The sequence below is a fragment of the Cervus canadensis genome, chromosome 6, assembly GCF_019320065.1.
Source record: "Cervus canadensis isolate Bull #8, Minnesota chromosome 6, ASM1932006v1, whole genome shotgun sequence".
Lineage (NCBI taxonomy): Eukaryota > Metazoa > Chordata > Mammalia > Artiodactyla > Cervidae > Cervus > Cervus canadensis.
Window position 1 is genome coordinate 49,526,536 of NC_057391.1, and position 23,823 is coordinate 49,550,358.

The following is a 23,823-nucleotide window of genomic DNA, read 5'->3' on the forward strand; positions in this document are numbered from 1 at the left end:
ATAGATGTTAGGTGGCTTATTGGAGAAGGAAATAGCAGCCCACTCCAGTACTCTTGCCTGGAGAATTCCAGGGACAGAGGAGCCTGGCAAGCTATGGTCCATAGGGTTGCAAAGAGCTGGACACAGCTAAGCGGCTAACACTTTCACTTTTCAGGTGGAGTGTATTTTTGTTTTAATAGACTTGACAAGTTAAGTAATCTAAAACTTAATTGTGATCGAATACAGCTTTAAGGGTGATCACCTAGAGAGGAAAAAGAGAATGTTATTTCTTTGAAGGCATATTTGGTTACTCCTCTATATGCTCAGTTTTCTGGAGAGTGAAAAGTGGAAGAAGTACTGGTCTCTCCCGTGGGTCATGAGGAACACCCACCCACCCCTCCCGCACAGTACCATGACCACCATGTCTTTGCCTACAGAGTTAGCTCTCAGTTTTTCTCTTCTGGAGGAAGACTCACCTTGAAAGGTGACACCTCAAGAATGTCACCCTGAACTCCAGGACTGACTTCTGAATGCAGACAAGGAAAATACTGTACACAAGAAATGGAGAAAGTGACCTTACTTTTCAAACTCAAAATAACCACATTCCAAATTCATGACTCACTAGTCCCTCTCTTTTATAAAGTCCAGATGGTAACACTAGAGATGTTATAAAACTTTCTATACCTGTACCCACTCTTTTCCTCTTGTGACTCTCAAGGGACAACAGCATTCCTTCCCTTCTATCTTTCCTGTTGAAACCTTACAAGACAGACAACTCTCAGGACAAACTATGTGAACAGTTCAAATTAAGAACCACTCATTCAATAGAATACGCCTCCTGATGTTATATATAACATCATTTACAAAGTTTTACTGTCAAAAGATGTTTCATGAATGTTTCAGGAAAGATGGGAGATAGTGGAACAGATTAAATGACACATCAAGGAAAATCAGACAAGTCCAGAATGTGAGCCATTCTACTAGAAAGCCACTCCACTAGGAAGGTGTTTTCTTTAAAAGGTCAATTGTAAAGTAAACTGTTTTAAATCTTTTGGGACAATTTAAGAAAAATAGGAGCAGTATTAGAGTAATCGCTATTAATTTTCTTTGTCATGGAAATTATGATGCAACTAAACAGGAGCAGGACCTTTTTCATAAAATGCTTACTGAAGAATAGCAGGCTGATGTTTAAAACTGACATGAAGCCTATAAAAACCAATAAAACTTGTGGGATTTCTGGACACTGAAATATGAATTACTGCATGAGAAGAATTTCAGGAAAAAAAGTAAAACTTAAGGCTAGAAAAAATATGGCTACAGTCACATTTTAAATGTATATCTGCAAAATAAAGCACTAAGGTAGAAATGCAGTGGTAAAAGACAAAAAAGAAGAAACAGAAGTCAAGCCCTGGTCATGGCAAATGTTACAGTAGGGATAATAATCAGGCTTAATGTGCAGAATTAGAAATCATTAATAAAAAGATATAGATAATAAAAACAAAAGACTCTGAAAAGTGGTTCTGGAAAAGCATCAGGTTCAGCAGTCTTTATTTTGTCTTTTCAAAGAAACAGCTTTTGGTTTTCTTGATTTTTCTCTATTGACTTCCTATTTTCAAATTCATAGATTTATTTCTGCTATAATTTTTATTATTTCTTTTCTTCTACTTACTTTGAACTTGATCTGCTTTTCTTTTTCTAGTTTCCTGAGGTAGAACCTTCTACTACTGATTGTAGATACTTCTTCTAATATATGCTTTCAATGCTCTAAATTTCTGAGCACTATTTTCACTGAATCCCGCAAATTTTTATAAATTGTTTTCTCTTTCATTAAGCTCAAAATAATTTAAAATTTCTCTTGAGATTTCTTCTTTGATTCATACATTATTTAGACATGTATTATTATTTAATAAAAAAAATAAAGACCCAAGAAGTAAGATAGCTTATAAAGGTCAAATGAACATTGGTCATAGATTTTACACACATAAGTTTTTTCTTTCAAATTTTACTACACAGGTGAATAAACATTCTAAATTAAAAAAAAAAATTAGGAACTTTAGTAAAACATTATGAAATGAAACAGTGTTAGAAATGTTTTTTAAAATAGTAACTTGTGACTGACTTTACTATGTAGAAAACAGTATCCTTAAAACCAGGTCTTTATCTTCAGTCAGAAACAAATTCCTGAATTTTGTGCAATTCTGGTCCACATCAGTATGTGGACCCTAACTTCTATTTTTAATTCTTTTAAAAATTATATTTGGTAAATTATTATATAATAAAATTAATTTTTTATATTGATCTGTATGAGTTATATTGAAACACAAAGACCCCAAATAGCCAAAACAATCTGGAGACAGAAAAACAGAGCTGGAGGAATCAGACTTCATGACTTCAGACGATGCTACAAAGCTACAGTCATCAGAGCGTCACAGTACAGGCACAAAAACAGAAATATGAATCAATGTCACAGGATAGAAAGCCAGAAATAAACGCACACACATATGGTCAATTACTCTATGACAAAGGTGGCAAGAATATACATGGATAAAAGACAATCTCTTCAATCAGTGGTGCTGGGAACACTGGAGACCTACACATAAAAGAATGAAATTAGACCATTTTTTAACACCATACACAGAAACAAACTCAAAATGGATTAAAGACTTAAAGGTAAGACTGGATATTATAAAACTCCGAGAGGAAAACACAAGTAGGACACTCACATAAACTGGAGCAATATTTTTTTGGATCCATCTTCTAGAGTAATGGAAATAAAAATACAAATGAGACCTAATTAAGCTTAAAACCTTTTGTACATCAAAGGAAACCATAACAAAAGGGCAGCCTATAGAACATGAGAAAATATTTGCAAACAATGCAACCAACAAGGGATTAATCTCCAAAATATATAAACAACTCATACAGCTCAATATAAAATAAAACAAACAACCCAATCAAAAAATGGGCAGAAGATCTGAATATATATTTCTCCAAAGAAGACATACAGATGGCCAAAAGGCACATGAAGAGATGTTTAATGTTGCTAATTATTAGTGATTTAGTTACTCACACACACACACACACACTTTGCTGAACACCTGAAATGAACACACTGTAAATAAGCCATACTTCAATTAAAAAACTGCTTTGATAAAATCTAATTTAAAAAAATTTAGATACAATAAATCACTTCTGCTTTACATCACTTTATTTCACAAAAGACCTACATTATTAGTACGTGTTTTCACTAACAAAAAAAAAACCAAAATACAACTCTGAAGAGTATTTTAGCTTTTATTTAAAAAAAGGTAATTGCTTCTTTGATTTAGACCATTTCTCCTACAAGAGGTTTCACAACACAGCCTACTTTTGCATAAGAAGGAAACCTGTAATATCATTTCTTCTGTAAGTATTGGCAATAACTCACCAGAAAAACCACCTGGGTCTAGACATTTCTTTTTTGAAAAGTTTTAAACTATGAATTAAATTTAACAGTTTTAAGACTAGTTACAATAATCTTCCTCTTCTTGGGTGAGTTTATGTACTCTGCTAAGGAATTAATCTATTTCAAAGAATTGGTCCACTTCACCTAATTTGACAAATTTATGTCCACATAGTTACTCTTAGTATTTCTACTATCCCTTGGATTCTTGTGGGGTCTGTAGTGATATTCTTTCATTTGGCACTGGTTCTATATGTCTTCTCTTTTCTTTTTGTCAGTTTTGCTAGAAACTACCAATTTGTGTTATCAATCTTTGGTTTTACTGACTTTTGTTGTCTTCCTGCTTTGAATTTCATTCATTTCTCCTTATTTGGGATTTATTTTGTTTTCATCTGTCTAGTTTTTGAGACAGAAACACAAAGATTTGCACACTTTCTTTTTTTTCCTAATGAAAGCACTAAATACAGTAAGTTTTCTTGTAAACACTGCCTGTACAGCATATATTCTGACATGATATATATTTTCAGTTTCGTTCAGTTCAAAGTATTTTTTAATTTCCTCTGAGGCTTCTTCTTTTAGCCAACAGATCACTCAGAAGTCTGCTATTTAATTATCTTGGAGCTTGGAGATTTTCCTTTTATCTCTGTTATTAATTTCCAGTTCATTTCCACCATAGTCTGAGAACATACTTTGCATTCAATTCTTTTAAATCTAAGATTTTTATTATGACCAAGGTACATTTCATCTTGATAATATCCACGTGTACTTGAAAAGAGTGTACATTCTGCTGTTGTTGGGGTAAAGTATTCTTGTAATATCAATCAGATCTAGTTGGTGGACAGTGTTGTTTAGTCACTCTGTACCCTTATGATGCTGTCTGCTACTCTGATCTATTCCTAGGAAATCATGTTGAAGTCTTCAACTGTAATTGTTAAGCTCTCTATTTCTCCTTTAAGTTCTGTTAGATTTTGCTTCATGTATTATTAAAGTTCTGTTGTTAGGTGTGCACACATTTAAGATTGGTAAATTAATCCTTTTGTCAATGTATATCCCATTCTTTATCCTAGGTTGTTTCAAAGTGTATTTTGATTGCTTAATATAACCACTGGTTTTCTTTGGATTAGTGTTTGCAGAATATATCTTTTCCTTTCATTTCACTTTTAACCTACCTATATTATTTTATTTGAAGTAAGTTTCTAAAGCAAATAATGGGGTCATTTTTTAATGGACTGTAATGATCTCTTTTAATTGATATGTTTAAAGCATTTAAAATTTTAAAGTAATTACTGACAGGTAAAAATTTACATCTACCATTTCATTGTTTGTTTTCTACTAGTTCCCTTTTGTATTTAGTATTTTTTAAGTTCCACTTTACTTTATCCATTGTGATTCTAAATAGTATTTTGTAAACAGTGGTTGCAGAGACAACAATATACATATTAATACTGAACCTTTCAGAATCTACTTAGAATCAGTATTTTACCACTTAATAGATGTATTACACTATATTCACTGAAAAACACATCAATGTTGTAATTCTTAACTATCAAATATATTTAAAAAAACTCAATCTATGATATTTACACAGATATTTACCATTCCTATTGATCTTCTTTTATTTCTGATGTCCAAGTTTCCTCCTGGTATCATTTTCCCTTCTGTCTTAAGGACATTCTTTAGTAAATTTTAGATCTGATCTTCTGGCAATGAACACTTTCAGCTTTCCTTCATCTGAATATGTCCTTATGTCACTCTCATCCTTAAAAAATATTTTTGCTGGCTATGGACAGTTCTTTTCTTTAAGCACTTTAAGAAATTTTGCCTTTTCTTCTTGGCTCCATGGTTTCTGATGAGAATTCCTTAATCACTGTTCTCCCAGAGGTAATATGTCATTTTTCTCTGGTTGCTTTCAAGATTTTTTTTCCTGTTTTTTCTTTTTCCCCACAAGGCTCTGTTGAATTTTTAAAATTTCTTCCCCTCTGCTACTGAGTCATCCAGTGGGTTTTCCCCTCTTACTGCAGTTTTCATTTCTAACAATGCCTTATCCTTTTTATATATTCTCTTTCCCTGCAAAGACTTTCTGCTTTTCCATTTATTTCAACGGCATCCACAATAGCTCACTGGAACATTCATAAAATAATTTCAATAAAGTCTCTGTCATATAATTCCAATATCTATATCATGATGGTATATGTTGATCTCTTCTTCACATGTCAACTGAAGTTTTCCTGGTTCTTCATATGTTAGATAATTTTGGATTATAATCTGGACATTTTAAATACACTATATAATTGTGGTTCTTGTTTATATTCAGTGGTTAATGTTAATATTTTTGTTTTAATAGATGATTAGGTTCATAATGCAAGTTTTAACATGGTTTCTATGGGTATGGTTCCATTATCAGTTCAATTTTCAAAGCCTTTGCTATGCTTTTGAATCTGTGTCACTCTGTATTATCCAATAATCAGTCTAGGACTTGGGCAGTAGTCTGTTACTTCCATGTATATACAGCTGGGGCGCAAGCCCGTTAATCCATAAAAAACTTACAATGGAATTGTTTTCCCAAATTTCTCCCTCTACATAATCTTGGTACTTTCAAATTCCACTAGGCATCTCTTTCCATTTCTTCAGTCAGAACCTGGGGCTTCAGGTAGTCTGCTTGCCCACACAGTTATGTTATTATACTTGCTCTAGGGACCAATCAGCAGACGGACAGAAAAAGCAGGGGTTGTGGGGGGAGGACCACCACCACTAACAAACTGGGTTTGTTAGTATGAGAGGAAGATTCTCAGCCCTCAATGTCGTGGTTGCAGGCTGCTGCCATCACTGCAGGGTTACTGAGGACTTCAAAATGACAACAGAGAAAAAGGGAGAAAGACAGAATTTCTGCATTCACACTAAGTATTGTTATCTTTCCCACACCCTGAGCCAGAACTAGGGGGCTTTTTTTTGGAGCTCTCCGTCCATACCTAAGTGCTCACTTATAGCCTGCAGATTGTGTTCAATTCAGCTTCAGGAATACCAAAGGGAAAAACAAAGGTAAACTAAGCGCCAGTTTGATGATATTTTACATTCTAGTCTTCTTTCCCAATCTAACATGTTATTATTTATTCTTCAGAGTCCTCAAAATAGCTGCTTCACCCATTCTGTCTGGGTTTTATAAATGAATTCAGAAGGAGAAATAAGGTGTGCATGCTTAATATATCATATGTGAAAATGAAACTAACCTCTAACTTCTATTCTCAATATTCAGTTCTAACACAGGGACTCTACAAATATCCTTATCAGAAGATATCAGTAATCTAAAATTTAAAAAATAGTCCTGTGAGTTCTCCTTCCATTTAAAAAAAAAAATCACTAATTCACACAATAAGTAATTAATGAAAAAATAGTCATAACACTACTAAAAAGTTTTTATGATTATAGACTATCTCTGCAAGCTTCAAAACTTTATAGAGCACTATCAGAAAAGAAGGACTCCACTTAAGACACAAATAATTGAAAAGAAATCCTATATTCATGGATCGAAAGAATTAATATTGATAAAATGTCCTTACGACCCAAAGCCGTCTACAGATTCAATGCAATTCCTATCAAGATTCCAATGGTATTTTTCTTTTTTACAGAAATAGCAAAAACAATCCTTAAACTTATGCAAAGCACATATCTGATAAGGCATTAATATCAAAATATATAAAGAACTCGTATACTTTCCAAAAAATCCAATTAAAACTGGGGAAGGACCTGAACAGACAGTTTTTCAAAGACGATACCAAAACAGCCAACAGGTACATGAAAAGTGCTCAACATCACTTATCAGTCAGTTCAGCTGCTCAGTCATATCTGACTCTGCAACCCCATGGACTGCAGCACACTACACTTCCCTGTCCATCACCAACTCCTGGAGCTTGTTCAAACTCATGTCCATTGAGTCAGTGATGCCATCCAAGCATTTCATCCTCTGTCGTCCCCTCTCCTCCTGTCTTCAATCTCTCCCTGCATCAGGGTTTTTTCAAATGAGTCAGGCTTCACATCGGGTAGCCAAAGTACTGTAGCTTCAGCATCAGTCCTTCCAATGAATATTCAGGACGGATTTCCTTTAGGATTGACTGGTTGGATCTCCTTGCAGTCCAAGGGACTCTCGAGAGTCTTCTCCAACACCACAGTTCAAAATTCTTCAGCGTTCAGCTTTCTTTATGGTCCAACTCTCACATCTATAGGTAACTACTGGAAAAAACATAGCTTTGACTAGACAGACCTTTGTTGGCAAAGTAATGTTTCTGCTTTTTAATATGCTGTCTAGGTTGGTCATAGCTTTTCTTCAAAGGAGCAAGCAAATTCATAGAAAAAGAGATTAGATTTGTGGTTACCAGAGGTGGGAGGAGATAGAATGAAGGTGGTCAAAAAGTACAAAATTAGGTAGATAAATAAGCACTGGAGATGTGATGTACAGCATGATGACTACAGTTAACATTGCTTATGTTATGTCTTAAAGTTGCTTAGAGTGTAAATCCTAAAATTCTCATCACAAGGAAAAAAACATTTTTTTCTTTTATTTTGTATCTTCATGAAATAATGGATTTTAATTAAATTTACTGTGGTAATCATTCACATTATATGCCAGTCATTATGCTGTATGATGACATGAAATGTCAATGATATCTCTATAAAACTGAAAGAAAAAGATTTTAATAAAAATGTTTAAATGTTATGGTATCTGTAATATTATTAAATATAATTATAAAACAAGATGATAAAAGCATAAAGTGATATTTATAATTAAATCTAAGAGATGCGGCTTATCCAACTTTGTATCTTCCTATGTTCTTTCCCTCAGGAGTATTGTTTCAAAATTAAATATTTTAAAATATAAAAAAGGACTTTGCTTCCTTGCTCTTTATATAAACTGCAATAATATGATGGGGACATCACCAGGTATTTATGTGGGTGATCCATTTACAGCTGACTAGTTAACAGTCATCATTCAATGAAATGTTAAATAACTTTCAGTAGTAGACTCAAATTAAAATCATTAAGGACATATTTTCTTTCAAAACATGATCTTTAAACACTTCCAAACTGGTTCCTGACTGAGAAATAAAAAGTTTTAAAATTTAGTTCTAAAAAACAACAAAAAAGGTCAAAAGCAGAAAGAATACGTCAATAAAATTTAAATGGTCTTGGATTTGAAGCAAGACTTAAAAGTTTAAGGAGGTCGATATTTTTTTTTTAAATGAAGGGAATCATCAACAAAGGTGTCTGTCTCTATAATACTCTAAAAACTTCTCTGCTAACCTGTTTCAAACAACTTCTTTTTCTCCACTCTGTTATGACCGTTAACTATTGTACATGAATTAGTCAATGACCATAAATTTAAAACGAGAACTATAATACAAGTATTTATTTATATGAGATTCAACTTTGTGGTTCTGGCAAAAGAATTTCCAACGAACTGAGGTATACAAGAATTAGTACTGCTCTTCATTTCTTTAAAAAATATTAAATGTTTTGCCATAAAAACTTATTAACCCTAAATGTGTCTTAAATGTTTAGACCATCATCATTTTAAGTAGTAGGCAGGTCTCTGTATCCACAGACTAAAGAAGACATTTTTCATAATGCATATTATTGAGATCTTACTTCTTACAAGCTTTATTTAAATCAGCCCATACTATTGTTAACCAATTAAAATTTTTAATTCAATAAGTTAATAAAGTATAATATAGCAATTACAATCACATGGAAGATAACATAAGGTCGCAAATTTAATACATTTCTATGCAAGTTTAATATTCAGCTTTTTCCTATGCCCCTAGATATGAACAACCATTTAATTTTGCCCAGCGTGAAGACACATTCACTGGATGAGAAGGGAGAACTGATGAGGGCGGAAGAGAGAAAAAAAGGCAAAGGAATCAGGGAAAGATGGACATATAAGTCAGTTCAAATCTTTTACCATTAGTGGAAGAACAATTTAGTGAGTGAGGCAATGGATCAGGAATATCCTATTTCATTCCATGACCTAGTCCCATATAAGGGACCTGGAAAATTAAAGCAAACGCCTGAGAATTTAGTAAACAAATCTCAAGAGTAATGAGAAATTTTTAATTTAGGTGTTCTGGTCAAAGTTATTAATAAATTCTTAAAAGTTCGGCAGTATTCCAAAAGGCACTCCAAGAAGAACACATTGGCCCACTGAGAAACACATACTACTATGTTGCAAATTCTGCAGGAAGGATACTATAGACCAAGAGAGATGCAGACCAGTATTAAAAACAGCAAATCTCTCCATGTTAAAAACTAATTATAACCTTTTTTCTTATTAAAATAAGTACTTACAGTATTACAGGCAACACAAGCTATGAAATTCAATCTAGAATTTACCACTCAAATGTGTGGATTCAATATTTTTAAACTGCTGGTTAGAAGGGCAAATAAAAACACAAGCATCCTGTCCCTCTAAATGTTCCTGCCAAATACAAACATAATAAAGAAAAATCATCTTAATACAAAGCTTGCTTTGAATAAGCTTCATTTATAATTGCCTGTGAGTCTATAAGTAAGTTTGTGAATATGTCCCAAAAACGGAGGCACAACACAGGCTTTTGCAGCCTATATACAGCTTGACATAACAGCATGCAATCTTCCTTTAAATCTACTGTTCTGCTCCAAACACATTTTCTTTCACTGAAGGTACCATAAATAACGACAAGAGTTAACTGGAAAAGCTTTCCACATAAAATGAAAACAGAAACTATAATATTTACACACATGCACAAAAACTAAGCTTAACAATAAACAGGACCATTGCAATACCAACAGCAGTCTTTCCCTCCTGGATACATTTTAAGATTCATCATTATCTTAGGATAAGACAAGAAAAAGTACTTTCTTGACATTTGCTTTAGCTTATTTTTTCCTATCTTTTTCATCTTTACCCTTTCACATTCATATGTAACTTAATAATGTAACATTCATATAATATAATAATGTTCATATAAAATAATTTAGCTCTGTCTCTGAAGTTAGAAAAATGGATACTAAAAAGGGAACACAGCCAGGTCAAGGAAAACTAGATTTGGGAGGGCAGCCTTAATATTTTAAGGCTAAATAACACCTTCAGGTAGATCCAACATCTCCTACACAATATCCTCATCTAGCATCAGACCCAAGTTTAACATTTTCCTATTTCCTGTAAAGGCTAAATAATGCTCACTTCTAAATTGAGCCAGTTCTTCTACTCCGGAGACAACAAGTACCATATTTTACTAAATCAGGGTCAGCACTCCCTCTGGAAACCAACAAACTGATTCCTGCAGCAGTAAGACTACCATTCCAATCTGGCTCCTTGGGTTTTTAATAGAGGCTGGCTCTGTGCCCTTTAGGTAGTAATGTCAAGAACTCTTAAAGACACACACACATACACACACACACACACACACACAGATATATAAATAAAATACAGGAAAATAGTCTTCTAAAGCACAATGTGTTAAACTATTAACACATCTGATGGGCCAAATCCAGACAGCTATCTTTTTTTAAGTCTCGCAAGTTAAGGATGGTTTTTACATGTTTTAAACAGTTAGAGTCCAAACGGTTATGAGAATCTACACTCTTATCTTGAATTTTGCTTTTGCCCTGCAAAATCTAAAATATTTTACTATCTGGCCCTTTCAGGAAAACTTTGCCAACTTCTTCTCTAAAGCAAAAGCTATGTTTCCCTATAAATTCTAGCTACAGCATGTAAATATGACTATAAAGAACCAATATTTCCAATGTTAAAATCTAACACCATTTAAGAAGCAGCATGATCTCCATTTATATGTTGGTATCAACATGTATAATATATTACATATACACATGAAAAACAGCAGGAAGAAAATCAACATCAAAATGTCAAAATGTAGTTAACTTATCTTGGTAAATGGTATTTTCAATTTTTCTGTACTTTTCAAATCTTCTAAAAGTGACTGTATCTTTGTTACAACCAGCAAATAGTTTTAAGAGATTACAGTATACTTTTATAAGAACTTACAGAACAAAAATATCAGTGACCTGAACTGTAGTCATGTGGTTACTTACATACAGGTTCAGTAACAGTTTGGTATTCACCAATATCTATATAGCAAACTGTTAAGAAATAAAACGATGTTTTTACATCTTTCAACACACTAAAAAAGAGAAGTTCCTCTGTTTTGCTTATCAGAAGTCACAGGCATTGATCTGAATTCAGTCACTACTTTGTAATTAAAATTCAGGCACACTACAATATCTTTAATACAATTTAAAGTCCAATTCAAATATATTAATGTTAGCTTTAATGTATTTTTCAAAACATTTTTAAAATAATGATTAAAACTCCAAGTACATTCTATGCACATTCTATACCCTCTTTACAGCTACAGCATTAACATTTAAAGTCATACTGATTCGTATAATTTCTTGTTAACAGTTCAAACAAAAGTATATTTTTACTGATGGAAAATGAAATGTTACTATTAAAATATTCTGCTAACCCTAAGGTACAATGAATCAATCTTGACTGTATTCATGAACAGTATTTTAATTTCCTTCTTCAATAATTATGGCTTACATGTTTTAGCTATTATTTTGAAGCACATTAACTTTATAAACATGATATGACATACTAATATATATAATATATGGTATGTCATTATGACCAATTTAATTTTGACTTGATAAATGAAAGGTTTACTTTGAAAGGTTAGAAGACACTTTAAAAGTTAAATCTTCAATGCATTCTGAAATAAAAATTAATCTTCACTTTATGGTTTATTTCCTGGGTTTTTCTTGAAAATGCACGTAAGTCTTACTTCTAAGTGAAGTCAAAGTCCAAATTTAATTCTCTCAAAGCATAAATTTAAATTACAGTACCACATTATCAGACTACCAACAACAGCTTTTCTTTCCAAGTGCTACTCACTTTCTATTCTCTTTAAGTGAAAGTGTTAGTCACTCAGTTGTGTCCAACTCTGAGATCCATGGACTGTAACCTGCCAGGCTCCTCTGTCCATGGAATTCTCCATGCAAGATTACTGGAGTAGATTGCCACTTCCTTCTCCAGGAGATCTTCCCAACCCAGGGATCAAACCCAAGTCTCCTGCATTGCAGGCAGAATTGTTCACCCTTTGAACCACCAGGAAAGCCCATTCCCTTTACAATACAATATTCACTGGTTTAAAAAAAAAAAAACTAATCTCATTAAAATGTAAAAATACCAGCTTTTGAAAGTAAAAATTATTGATCATGCCATGCACCAAAACTATAGATTCCACAGCTACTTAACACAAAACTAGAGCCTTAACTTCATATAAAACAGCAGCTATATGAGTTGCCTTCCTCTTCCTCTTCTCTTGATGACAGAAGCAAGCACTGAGCAAGAAACTTAAAACATCTTTTCAGAAAACAAAAACCACACTCTGCAGCCTCTGTTAGAATAATTCAAAGGCAAAGACTTAATTTCAATATTGAATTACTGCACTTATAAGCTGACATCAAAATTCAATTATCCTCAAAAACTTATCTTACATAGGTAGAGTAATATTACAAATCCCGATCCTTTTGTTATCAAGGAGAACCAAATACCATCAAAAATTCCAAAAATAAGTTTACTCATTTAAGAGAAAACATATTTTTAGACTTTTTGTTTCATCCAAAATAAGTCTATCCTGCTAAGTTTTACATATAAACAAGTTTTGTCAGAATTGTATTTAATTAGTTTGTTAGATTAACAGCATCTCTCACATAACATCTCTATACTAAATAGAAAATTTTGTCATTTACTTTAGGCTATGGCTTACTTTTTTGAAAAAACTGCAGACATGTATTTGGTAGCTCAAGTAAAAAGGACGCTTCAGGTACAAAGGTAATTCAATTCTACAGTCAACAACCTTGTTTAAAACTTTCAAAACTAACTTATTCTAAGATATGGAGAAATTTAACAGATTACAAAATAATTGTTAGATTTCTATTTTTGGTGTCTGCCATAATAAAAACTAAGGGTTTAAGCTGAGCTGCTTCTTTTACTCAAAAAAATTTTCCACAGTCAGCAACTTACAACAGGACATACTGTAATACCAAAATGGAAACTACTTAATCAACATTTCCTCATGGAAACACAGATCATACATAACAGTCTATAAGGGTAAAGTTTTATTTTTAAAAGCAGTACTTAATTTTATTTAGCAACACAGGTTCAAATTTTTTTCTGTGGTTCTGTCAACACACCCAGTTACTTTTAGTCAACACTGAAAATACACACATCAAAAAACTGAAGTATAAGCAGTAAAATAAAGCATATAAGGCAATTTTTTATAATGTTGAATAAAACTGTACTTTCATCTTTTTAGAACATAGGTCACTATTTTTCAAGTCCTATGGAATAAATATTACCCTGTCCTCTTGCTATGTGTCTGTAAAACTGTTTCTATGAAGAATTTAAGCCATGTGGAAAATCCAACAGTATGTGAATCATCCAATCCACAAATCTTTCACATTTCCCAGTTTCAAATTACAGTCATCTACAGCATCACAAAAAGCTGACAAAAGATTGAAAACTGTAGGGCATAATTTCAAAATGTTCCTCCTCCCTTTCTGCCCACTCTTCAAACCACACAGTTTAATAAACAACAAAAACCTCATAACTAAAATTCCCTCAACCTCGTAGTTGGTCTAGTTAGTTTTACCACATAATAATTTCTAAATTCTCTAATTTAAAAAAGCACTACAAGAAATAACTTCTTTGGTCACTGAGCTCCTCATTTAAATAGGAAAACTAATCAGAATTAAATAAGTTATAGTACAATTCATAAGGCTTTGTATCCCACAAGGAATTTTTTAAAAAAAAAAAAAGTAGATTTCAATTAATTAGACATCATGGGATAAATAAAGATACACTAACTATAAGGTCAACCTTCCATCACTAAGTGCTATCTATTTTGTAACCCTAAATTACATGGCTTAAATTTTTTTTTAGCACATTTTTCCTGAAAATAAGAACTACAGTTACAAGCGTATGTATTTAGCTTTGGACTATGAGAAAAGAGACACTTTGATAATCCGTATTTGCTACCATCCACATATCTACATAAACAAACCAGGTAAGCCAAAATAAATCACAATATACATATGAAGACTGGGGAGACCCAAGGGAAGTAATATTAATTTGGTGTCTGACTCACACTTTTAATAATCCCTTGCAATACTTCTCATTCAATTGCCTCATTCTTTGTGCTTCCTCTTCACAACTAAGCTCACTTCCTAAGAGTTTTCATTTTGCAGAAATCAGCATTTATTGACCTCACAAAGTACATACAAATGCTGTTGTCAGCAAAGAACACAGGGATTGGAGAAAAAGCATCACAGAAGTACTGGAAGGATATGAAAGTTTACCTTCTCATACAGTAATGTGTAAAAAGGTTCAGGGTCTTAAATTTAAGAAATACTAAAGATTTTTATATTTAAAAAGAAACATAGCATTCTAACCTAAGAGTTTATTTCATCTGACTGATTCAGGGTCTAAAATTATTTGTTTTACAACTGAGTAGAAAAGTAATTTCTATCACATTTACTGATAAGCAATATTATAGTTTCAGTATTTCTCAAAGTGTCTTAGAACAATCTTACAAAGGTCCTTAGAAACAAAACTACAAGTCTCCTGAGGTCATCTAACATCTCATGAGACTTTTCATAATGGGATGGTGTTAATACCCAATGACCTGGTCTATTTCCAATTTGGATCATTAGTTTCTGCTTAACTAAATTACTACTACCACTACAACTGGCTCAGCCATTCTTCACTTCCTGTGTTCAACCTTAGTCCAAACAATAATTATTAAAGAAGCAAAATGAAACCGCTTCTTTGGGTAACTATATAGCACCAAAAACATTTCATACTCCCTTAGGATTAGTAAAAGAGTTTAAGACATGGTCTGTTTTGATTGTTGATTTTTTTTTTTGTTTACTATTATTTTGTATGGCACACACAATGTTCTGGTTTTAATTTTACACAGAAATTTTAGGTAAATCTCTTGCAAGAGAATTTGTTAGTGATAAGCTTAAGTGATAACAAAGCTGTGAAACTGCAATTAAGGTTTTATTTCACACCATGTTAGCAATCAAACCTGAGCTAACACAAGGATGAAACAGCTACACCAATCCACATAGCCACTCCCTGTCTCCCCATCTCCACTCACTGTCTCCCCATCCCTACCATCCACAAACATACACTTCTCTCCCCCTTTTCCCCATCCCACCTTCTCTCTCTCCACCTCTGACACACACACAAACACAACAGGCACATGCTTCCCTAAATTTTTATATGTGTACACATATGTATACTGTATATATTTTTTATATATACACATCATCTCAGACATATATACGGTTCATAAAAATTAAAACATAAAGATCTTCCTCTCTGCATAGGAAAATGTTCTACAGATCTGTGGGAACACTAAAACAAAGAGGAAGAGGTCCATAATCCCTGATCGAAAAATTCTAAAACTCAAAATTCAGACTGAAATTGAAGAAAGTGGGGAAAACGGTTAGACCATTCAGGTATGACCTAAATCAAATCCCTTATGACTATACAGTGGAAGTGAGAAATAGATTTAAGGGACTAGATCTGATAGACAAGAGTACCTGATGAACTATGGACAGAGGTTCGTGACACTGTACAGGAGACAGGAATTAAGACCATCCCCATGGAAAAGAAATGCAAAAAAGCAAAATGGTTGTATGAGGAGACCTTACAAATAGCTGTGAAAAGGAGAAAAGCAAAAAGCAAAGGAGAAAAGGAAAGATATTGCCATCTGAATGCAGAGTTCCAAAGAATAGCAAGGAGAGATAAGAAAGCCTTCCTCAGAGACCAGTGCAAAGAAATAGAGGAAAACAACAGAATGGGAAAGACTAGAGATCTATTCACGAAAATTAGAGATAACAAGGGAACATTTCATGCAAAGATGGGCACAATAAAGGACAGAAACGGTATGGACTTAACAGAAGCAGAAGATACTAAGAAGAGGTGGCAAGAATACACAGAAGAACTGTACAAAAAAGATCTTCACGACCCATATAATCATGATGGTGTGATCACTCACACTCACCTAGAGCCAGACATCCTGGAATGTGAAGTCAAGTGGGCCTTAGGAAGCATCACTATGAACAAAGCTAGTGGAGGTGATAGAATTCCAGTTGAGCTATTTCAAATCCTGAAAGATCATGCTGTGAAAGTGCTGCACTCAATATGCCAGCAAATTTGGAAAACTCAGCAGTGGCCACAGGACTGGAAAAGGTCAGTTTTCATTCCAATCCCAAAGAAAGGCAATGCCAAAGAATGCTCAAACTACCACACAGTTGCACTCATCTCACACGGCAGCAAAGTAATGCTCAAAATTCTCCAAGCCAGGCTTCAGCAATACATGAACCATGAACTTCTGGATGTTCAAGCTGGTTTTAGAAAAGGCAGAGGAACCAGAGATCAAATTGCCAACATCCGCTGGATCATCAAAAAAGCAAGAGAGTTCCAGAAAAACATCTATTTCTGCTTTATTGACTATGCCAAGACCTTTGACTGTGTGGATAACAACAAACTGTGGAAAATTCTGAAGGAGATGGGAATACCAGACCACCTGACCTGCCTCTGGAGAAACTTGTATGCAGGTCAGGAAGCAAGAGTTAGAACTGGACATGGAACAACAGACTGGTTCCAAATAGGAAAAGGAGTACGTCAAGGCTGTATATTGTCACCCTGCTTATTTAACTTATATGCAGAGTACATTATGAGGAATGCTGGGCTGGAGGGAGCACAAGCTGGAATCAAGATTGCCGGGAGAAATATCAATAACCTCAGATATGCAGATGACATCACCCTGATGGCAGGAAGTGAAGAGGAACTAAAAAGCCTCTTGATGAAAGTGAAAGAGGAGAGTGAGAAAGTTGGCTTAAAGCTCAACATTCAGAAAACTAAGATCATGGCATCCGGTCCCATCACTTCATGGGAAATAGATGGGGAAACGGTGGAAACAGTGGCTGACTTTATTTTTCTGAGCTCCAAAATCACTGCAGATGGTGATTGCAGCCATGAAATTAAGACACTTGCTCCTTGGAAGTAAAGTTATGACCAACCTAGACAGCATATTAAAAAGCAGAGACATTACTTTGTCAACAAATGTCCGTCTGGTCAAGGCTATGGTTTTTGCAGTGGTCATGTATGGATGTGAGAGTTGGACTATAAAGAAAGCTGAGCGCAGAAGAATTGATGCTTTTGAACTATGGTGTTGGAGAAGACTCTTGAGAGTCCCTTGGACTGCAAGGAGAGCCAACCAGTCCATCCTAAAGGAGATCAGTCCTGGGTGTTCACTGGAAGGACTGATGCTGAAGCTGAAACTTCAATACTTTGGCCACCTGATGTGAAGAGCTGACTCATTTGAAAAGACCCTGATGCTGGGAAAGATTGAGGGCAGGAGGAGAAGGGGACGACAGAGGATGAGATGGTTGGATGGCATCACTCACTCAATGGACATGGGTTTGGGAGGACTCCGGTAGTTGGTGATGGACAGGGAGGCCTGGCGTGCTATGGTTCATGGGGTCACAAAGAGTCGGACACAACTGAGCGACTGAACTGAACTGAATCATGATGAAAAAGCAGGAAGTTATGTCCAGATAAAGGGACAAGATAAAATTCCAGAAAAACAACTAAATGAAGTGGAGACAGGCAATCTTCCAAGAAAAGAATTCAGAATAATGATGGTGAAGATGACCCAGGCTGTCAGAAAAAGAACGAAAGCAAAGATTGAGAAGCTGCAAGAAATGTTTACCGAAGAACTAAAGAACAAACAAACAGAGATAAGTAACACACTAGAAGCAATCAGTAGCAGAATAACTGAGGCAGAAGAATTGATAAATGACCTGGGGACAGAATGGTGGAAATCACTGCCACAGAACAGAATATATAAAAAAGAGTGAAAAGAAATGAAGACACCCTAAGAGACCTCTGGGACAAAATTAAACGCACCAAAATTTGCATTAGAGGGGTCCCAGAAGAAGAGAGAAAGTACCTGAAAAAACATTTGAAGAGATAATAGCTGAAAACCGTCTGAACACGAGAAAGAAAATTTCAACCAAGTCTAGGAAGCACAGAGAGCCCCAGGAAGAATAAACCCAAGGAGGAACACACCAAGACACATAGTAATCAAACTGACAAAAATTAAAGACAGAGATAAAATATTAGAAGCAGCAAGGGAAAAATGACAAGTAACATACAAGTGAACTCCCATCAGGCTATCAGCTGATTTCTCAACAGGAACTCTACTAGTGAGAAGGGAATGGTATGGTATATTTAAAGTGATGATAGGGAAGAACCTATAACCAAGAATACACTACTCAGCAAGACTCTCCTTCAGATTTGACAGAGAAATCAAAAGCTCCAGACAAGAAAACGTTAAGAAAATTCAGCACCAGCAAATCAGCTTTACAACAAATGCTAAAGGAACTTCTCCAGGCAGGAAACACAGAGAAGGAAAAGAAAATAAACCCAAAACAATTAAGAAACGGTAATAGAATTATACATATCAATAATTTCCTTAAATGTAAATGGATTAAATGCACCAACCAAAAGACATAGACTGACTGGGTGGATGAAAACATGTGCATGTATGCACTTCCACTTACCACATCACTCTGCCTGAACCCCCCCAAATTTTATGTAATTATTTTATATTGTTAAGTTAATTGTGTTCCCATTACGGCTTGCAATAGTAATTGTCTTTTATTTTTTTGTCTGGCTACTCATTGTGAAAACTGATAAACATCTTTTATTATTGTGATATGTAACTATTACTCACTTAATACCACTCTATCATGATTGGTTAACAGAAAAACAATAGAACTCTTTATGACCAAACCTGTGATCACTTTTTAAAATCCAGATACGTATCAGAATTATCTTGAGATTTTTTGAAAAATACAAATGCCCGGTATTGCTTTTTTTCTCCAGAACTTCAGATATGTTTCTAACAAGCAGTCGTGTTTAAAAACAACTGGACTATACAATGATCTTTTTACTTTTATCTAGCTTGTTTCACTTTTTCTATTTGATATTCAGTGCTCCCATTTCATTTAGCTTCTGTTCTCCAATTTCTCCATCTCTTCTTTTTTTCTTTATGTTCTTTCTCAAGCCTTTATCAAGTGTTGCAGAAAAGCTTTTCTACATATATATATACATTTTAGAAAACTTATGAATTTTTGCCTAACTAAAAAAATTATGACATTTTGATTCCACTTGTTTGACTAAATATGAATAGAATACTAGATTTCTAATTAAAAAATAGATACACAACAAGCAACAAAGGTTAACTGTATAGCATAGGGAACTACAGTCAGTATCTTGTAATAACTTATGATGGAAAATAATTTCAAAAATAATATGTGTATTTGTATAACTGAATCACCTTGCTGTGCACCTGAAACATTGTAAGTCAACTATACTTCAATAAAATATGTATTAAAAAAAATATGGGTAGGGAAAAAGCACTTGATGAGCTTTAGTAGTAAAAGGAACTATTCTTTCTATGACTGAAGGATAAATTCACAATTGAAAAGCTGATTATATTTAAAACACTGGGTAGCAGTCCATGAATATACCTTAGTATTTAAAAAAGAAACAGCCTGAGGTAAACATGTGTTAAGAATATATGTGAAATACTACACAGTACTTTGGGTTTCCCTGGTGGCTCAGACGGTAAATTTCTGCCTACAATGTTGGAGACCCGGGTTCGATCCCTGGGTCAGGAAGATCCCCTGGAGAAGGAAATGGCAACCCATTCCAGTACTCTTGCCTGGAAAATCCCATGGACGGAGAGCCTGGTGTCTCTCCCTGCAGTCCATGGGGTCACAAAGAGTCAGACACGACTGAGCGACTTCACTCTTTTCACTTTCAATACACAGTACTATAAATATTAAAAGTATGAAATTAAGGCTATTTCCCACATGAGGAATAAAATGAACTTATTTATTAAAAAGCTTTGATTATATATACCTTGCTTTCAGAAATAAAAATATTCCTGGAAGCTGCCTATAAAGTGATTTTAATTGAAAAAGCAATTCTCATTAATTCTTAATACCAATTTTTAAATATTACAAGACAGGATTAAAAGAGAACGCAAATAATAAAATATTACAAACATTACAAAGTATTTCTAATGATTATCTAGGCTTGTAATCTTGGTGTGTATTGCAAGAATTTCATAGTAATCCTTTCATTTTACTGAGCATTACAACCAAAGTCATTCTTTAAAAAAAAAAAAAAAATCGAGCTTTTGTTTTTGAGGACAGTTTATTTCAACTGATTATTTACACCATAACCCCGTCTATGGCTGGCTGAACTTGAAGTCTGATTTCCTTTGTCTTTGTTGTTTTGTTATCGTTTGAAAACTCTTATAGAAATGAGGGCCCATTATTACCTGGGTAAAGAGAAAGTACCCTCAAAGAAAGATTATATAATTCACATAATAGCATAACCATGAGGTTCTGAAAATACAGCTACAAGTAGTGTCCCCACCAGTATATTTCCACTCGACTTACACCATGATCTATATGTGAAAGGAGTATCTTACAAGTAAATAAAACTGACCTGGGACTATTCAGCTAGCTTTTCTTTTCCCTTTTCATTTTCCAGTAAGCCAGACTGTTGTATAACTATCTCAAAAGCCATAAAGTCTGTTTTTCTTTGAGTTGCCATCTCATGAACACTAGAAGCTTTGATTTTCTTTCAGACCTATATTGTAGCATGTATAATACCTGACTTTAAATGCATGAAGCATCTTTTATTTTTACTAAAATAATAATCCTCTGATCCCTCTACATTATTACTTCTGAGACTTCAACAAGCCCCAGTGTGTTTGACTTCAATGGTGGCTAGAATCAAAGACAGAGAAAACAGCTTGATACTGAAAATTGGACCACGAGTTCTATACTTCATCATGGAATCATGAGTTGCAACCAACAGCTGTTCTACTCATCAGCTATTTTAAACCATTTAATATGATCTGTAGCAAGACTAATTCTTTTCTAAATAAGCATGTCAACACTTAAACCAAAACTATGCTGTTCTTCAAAACTGTCTTCTTGAAAAGTTTAATACTTTATGTATGCTGCTGCTTTACAAATAATTTCAGAACTTTCTTTTCAGAAATCTCCATCATAGAAAATTTACTAATCATATAAAGATATCACTCTCCTTACTGTGTAAACATTGGATTAATACTCCCGGCCTGGCTTTTCCAGCTTTCCTTCCCACTAGCCCCTCTAGTCCCACATTCCCTTAAATCTGACCCCTGTCTTTTTCTTTCTTCTGGTTTTTTAAATCAACACACTGAGATTTTAAAGAGTGGGAATGAACCTTGAAGCAACCCAGGATAATGGACAGTGAAACAAAAGAAATAGATCTGGAAGTCAATGATCATAGATTCTTGCTTGTGTCTATCATGGGAAACAATTTGCTAATGGCCATAAATGAGTTGGGGTTTTTTTGTTGTTTTTTTTTTAATGATATCTGTATTTTCTCTTGAAAGAAGTGTCTTCTAAGCCAACAGTTTTCAAGTTAACATTTGGGGGTTTAAAAGAGGTATGTTTCAAAATATTAACTGAAGTTCAAGCATTCTGAGTTCTGCCCACCTGGGGGTGACTTAGACCTTCCCTCCTTCCCTCCAACACTCCACAGTCATTCTTATCATTGCTCATCATGCCCTGTGATAAGGCTAACCTCCTCCACAACAGTCAGTACTCTAACTTGAGGCCAACCCAAACCATCAAAAGTGCTCAAATACAAATGAACGATGCTCAACAATTACTTCCTGAACTGAACTTGGGTGGAAGGGCTAGGAAACAGCATGAATTCTTGGTAGACGAAGCAACCTCAGTTATCAGGAGAGATGCCCTTCTTACCCTCTACTTTCTAAAATGATAGCATATTCTAAGGATCTTAGGGGTCAATAACCAGAGTAGATGACGGTGATTTGGCCCAATACTGAGCAATATAACTGATTTTTCAACTAAATAATGGTTATGAAGGAAAATCTACGTTTCTTAAGAAAACAGCTAAAAGATCATTTAAAACAAACAAAAAGTAACTGCTTAAGATTAAATTGGATTGGAGAAATTTTCCTTTTGTCTCTGTAATGCTACTTTTGTAACCTGATAAATCAAGGTCACCTTCTATATACTGATATATTACTGTGTTACATGTAAACTTATACACATTCTTTCCAAACCATAAACTCTCCTTACCAGCTAATGGGCCACTAATTAACTGTATACATGCAGATTCACTTCTGATTGCATTTGCCTCAACTAAGAGATTCAAACTCAACTATTCAAGTGAGGTATATTTAGAAAATGAGGTATCTAAAGATTGTTTATATATATGTATGTGTCTTGTACATATGTATATATACATATATGACAAGAAGTATGACCAAGCAGGTGTAGAGGCTTTTGTAATTAAAGCACAGGAAAGAAAATTAAAACTAGGTATTAGAAACAGGACTCCTATGTCTGATGTGGAAGAGAATTTAAATTAGGAAAGGATACCCTGATCCAAGTCAGAGAGCTCAGCCTTGCTCATGCCTTAGGTTTTAAAGAGCACAGCAAAGAAAAAAAAAAAAAAAAAAGAAAGAAAAAAAAGAGCACAGCAAAGGATCAGACATAATCACTGAATAAGGGAAGATTTTCCAAAGCTTTTCCCTTGCTCACACATCCACACCTGTCTCTGGTCCATAATGAGAAATGAGCAGGCATCCATTAGTCTTAAGTGATAAAATCAGAAAAGTAGTAAGCACATGAAGAAAGAAGACATAAACTACTCAATTTGGATAAAAGAAGAATTAATAAAACCACTCCACTGAAACTTTTTGGGAAGGGGTACAATGTTTTCAGTAATTAGGGTTAATAAACAGAAATTCACTGCATAATGCTCATCTAATTTGAAATATGTAAAATCTTCATAAATTTCTAATGCATTTTTTAAACTGAAGGATAATTTCTTTACAGAATGTTGTTGTTTTCTGTTAAACCCCCCAAAATATGAAACACTTCACAAATTTGTGTGTCATCCTTGCATAGTGGCCATGCTAATCTTCTCTGTATCGTTCCAACTTGCTGCCGAAGCAAGCACTATAAATCATTTCTGTTTAAAGTTTATTTTACTCTCCTGGGTTAATAGATATAAAAATGTTAGGACTCATCTTCGTTTGCAGTTTGAATCCCTACACCTATATTTTCAAAAATCAAAATTCACAACTGTAAAATCACCAATGAGATTTTCAGAAATATGTTTTAAGGTTCATACTTCCTGTTTTATGTTTTTAGATACATCTATT

At 34.1% G+C, this 23,823-nt stretch overlaps 1 protein-coding gene and 1 pseudogene across 8 annotated transcripts in view; both read right to left on the reverse strand.

Annotated features, from left to right (window-relative positions):
* The window catches only part of TCF12 (transcription factor 12), a 392,318-nt gene that overhangs the window by 304,758 nt on the left and 63,737 nt on the right, over positions 1–23,823 (reverse strand). The gene's annotated exons all lie outside the window — the stretch shown is intronic.
* LOC122444416 lies at positions 23,522–23,616 on the reverse strand (annotated as a pseudogene).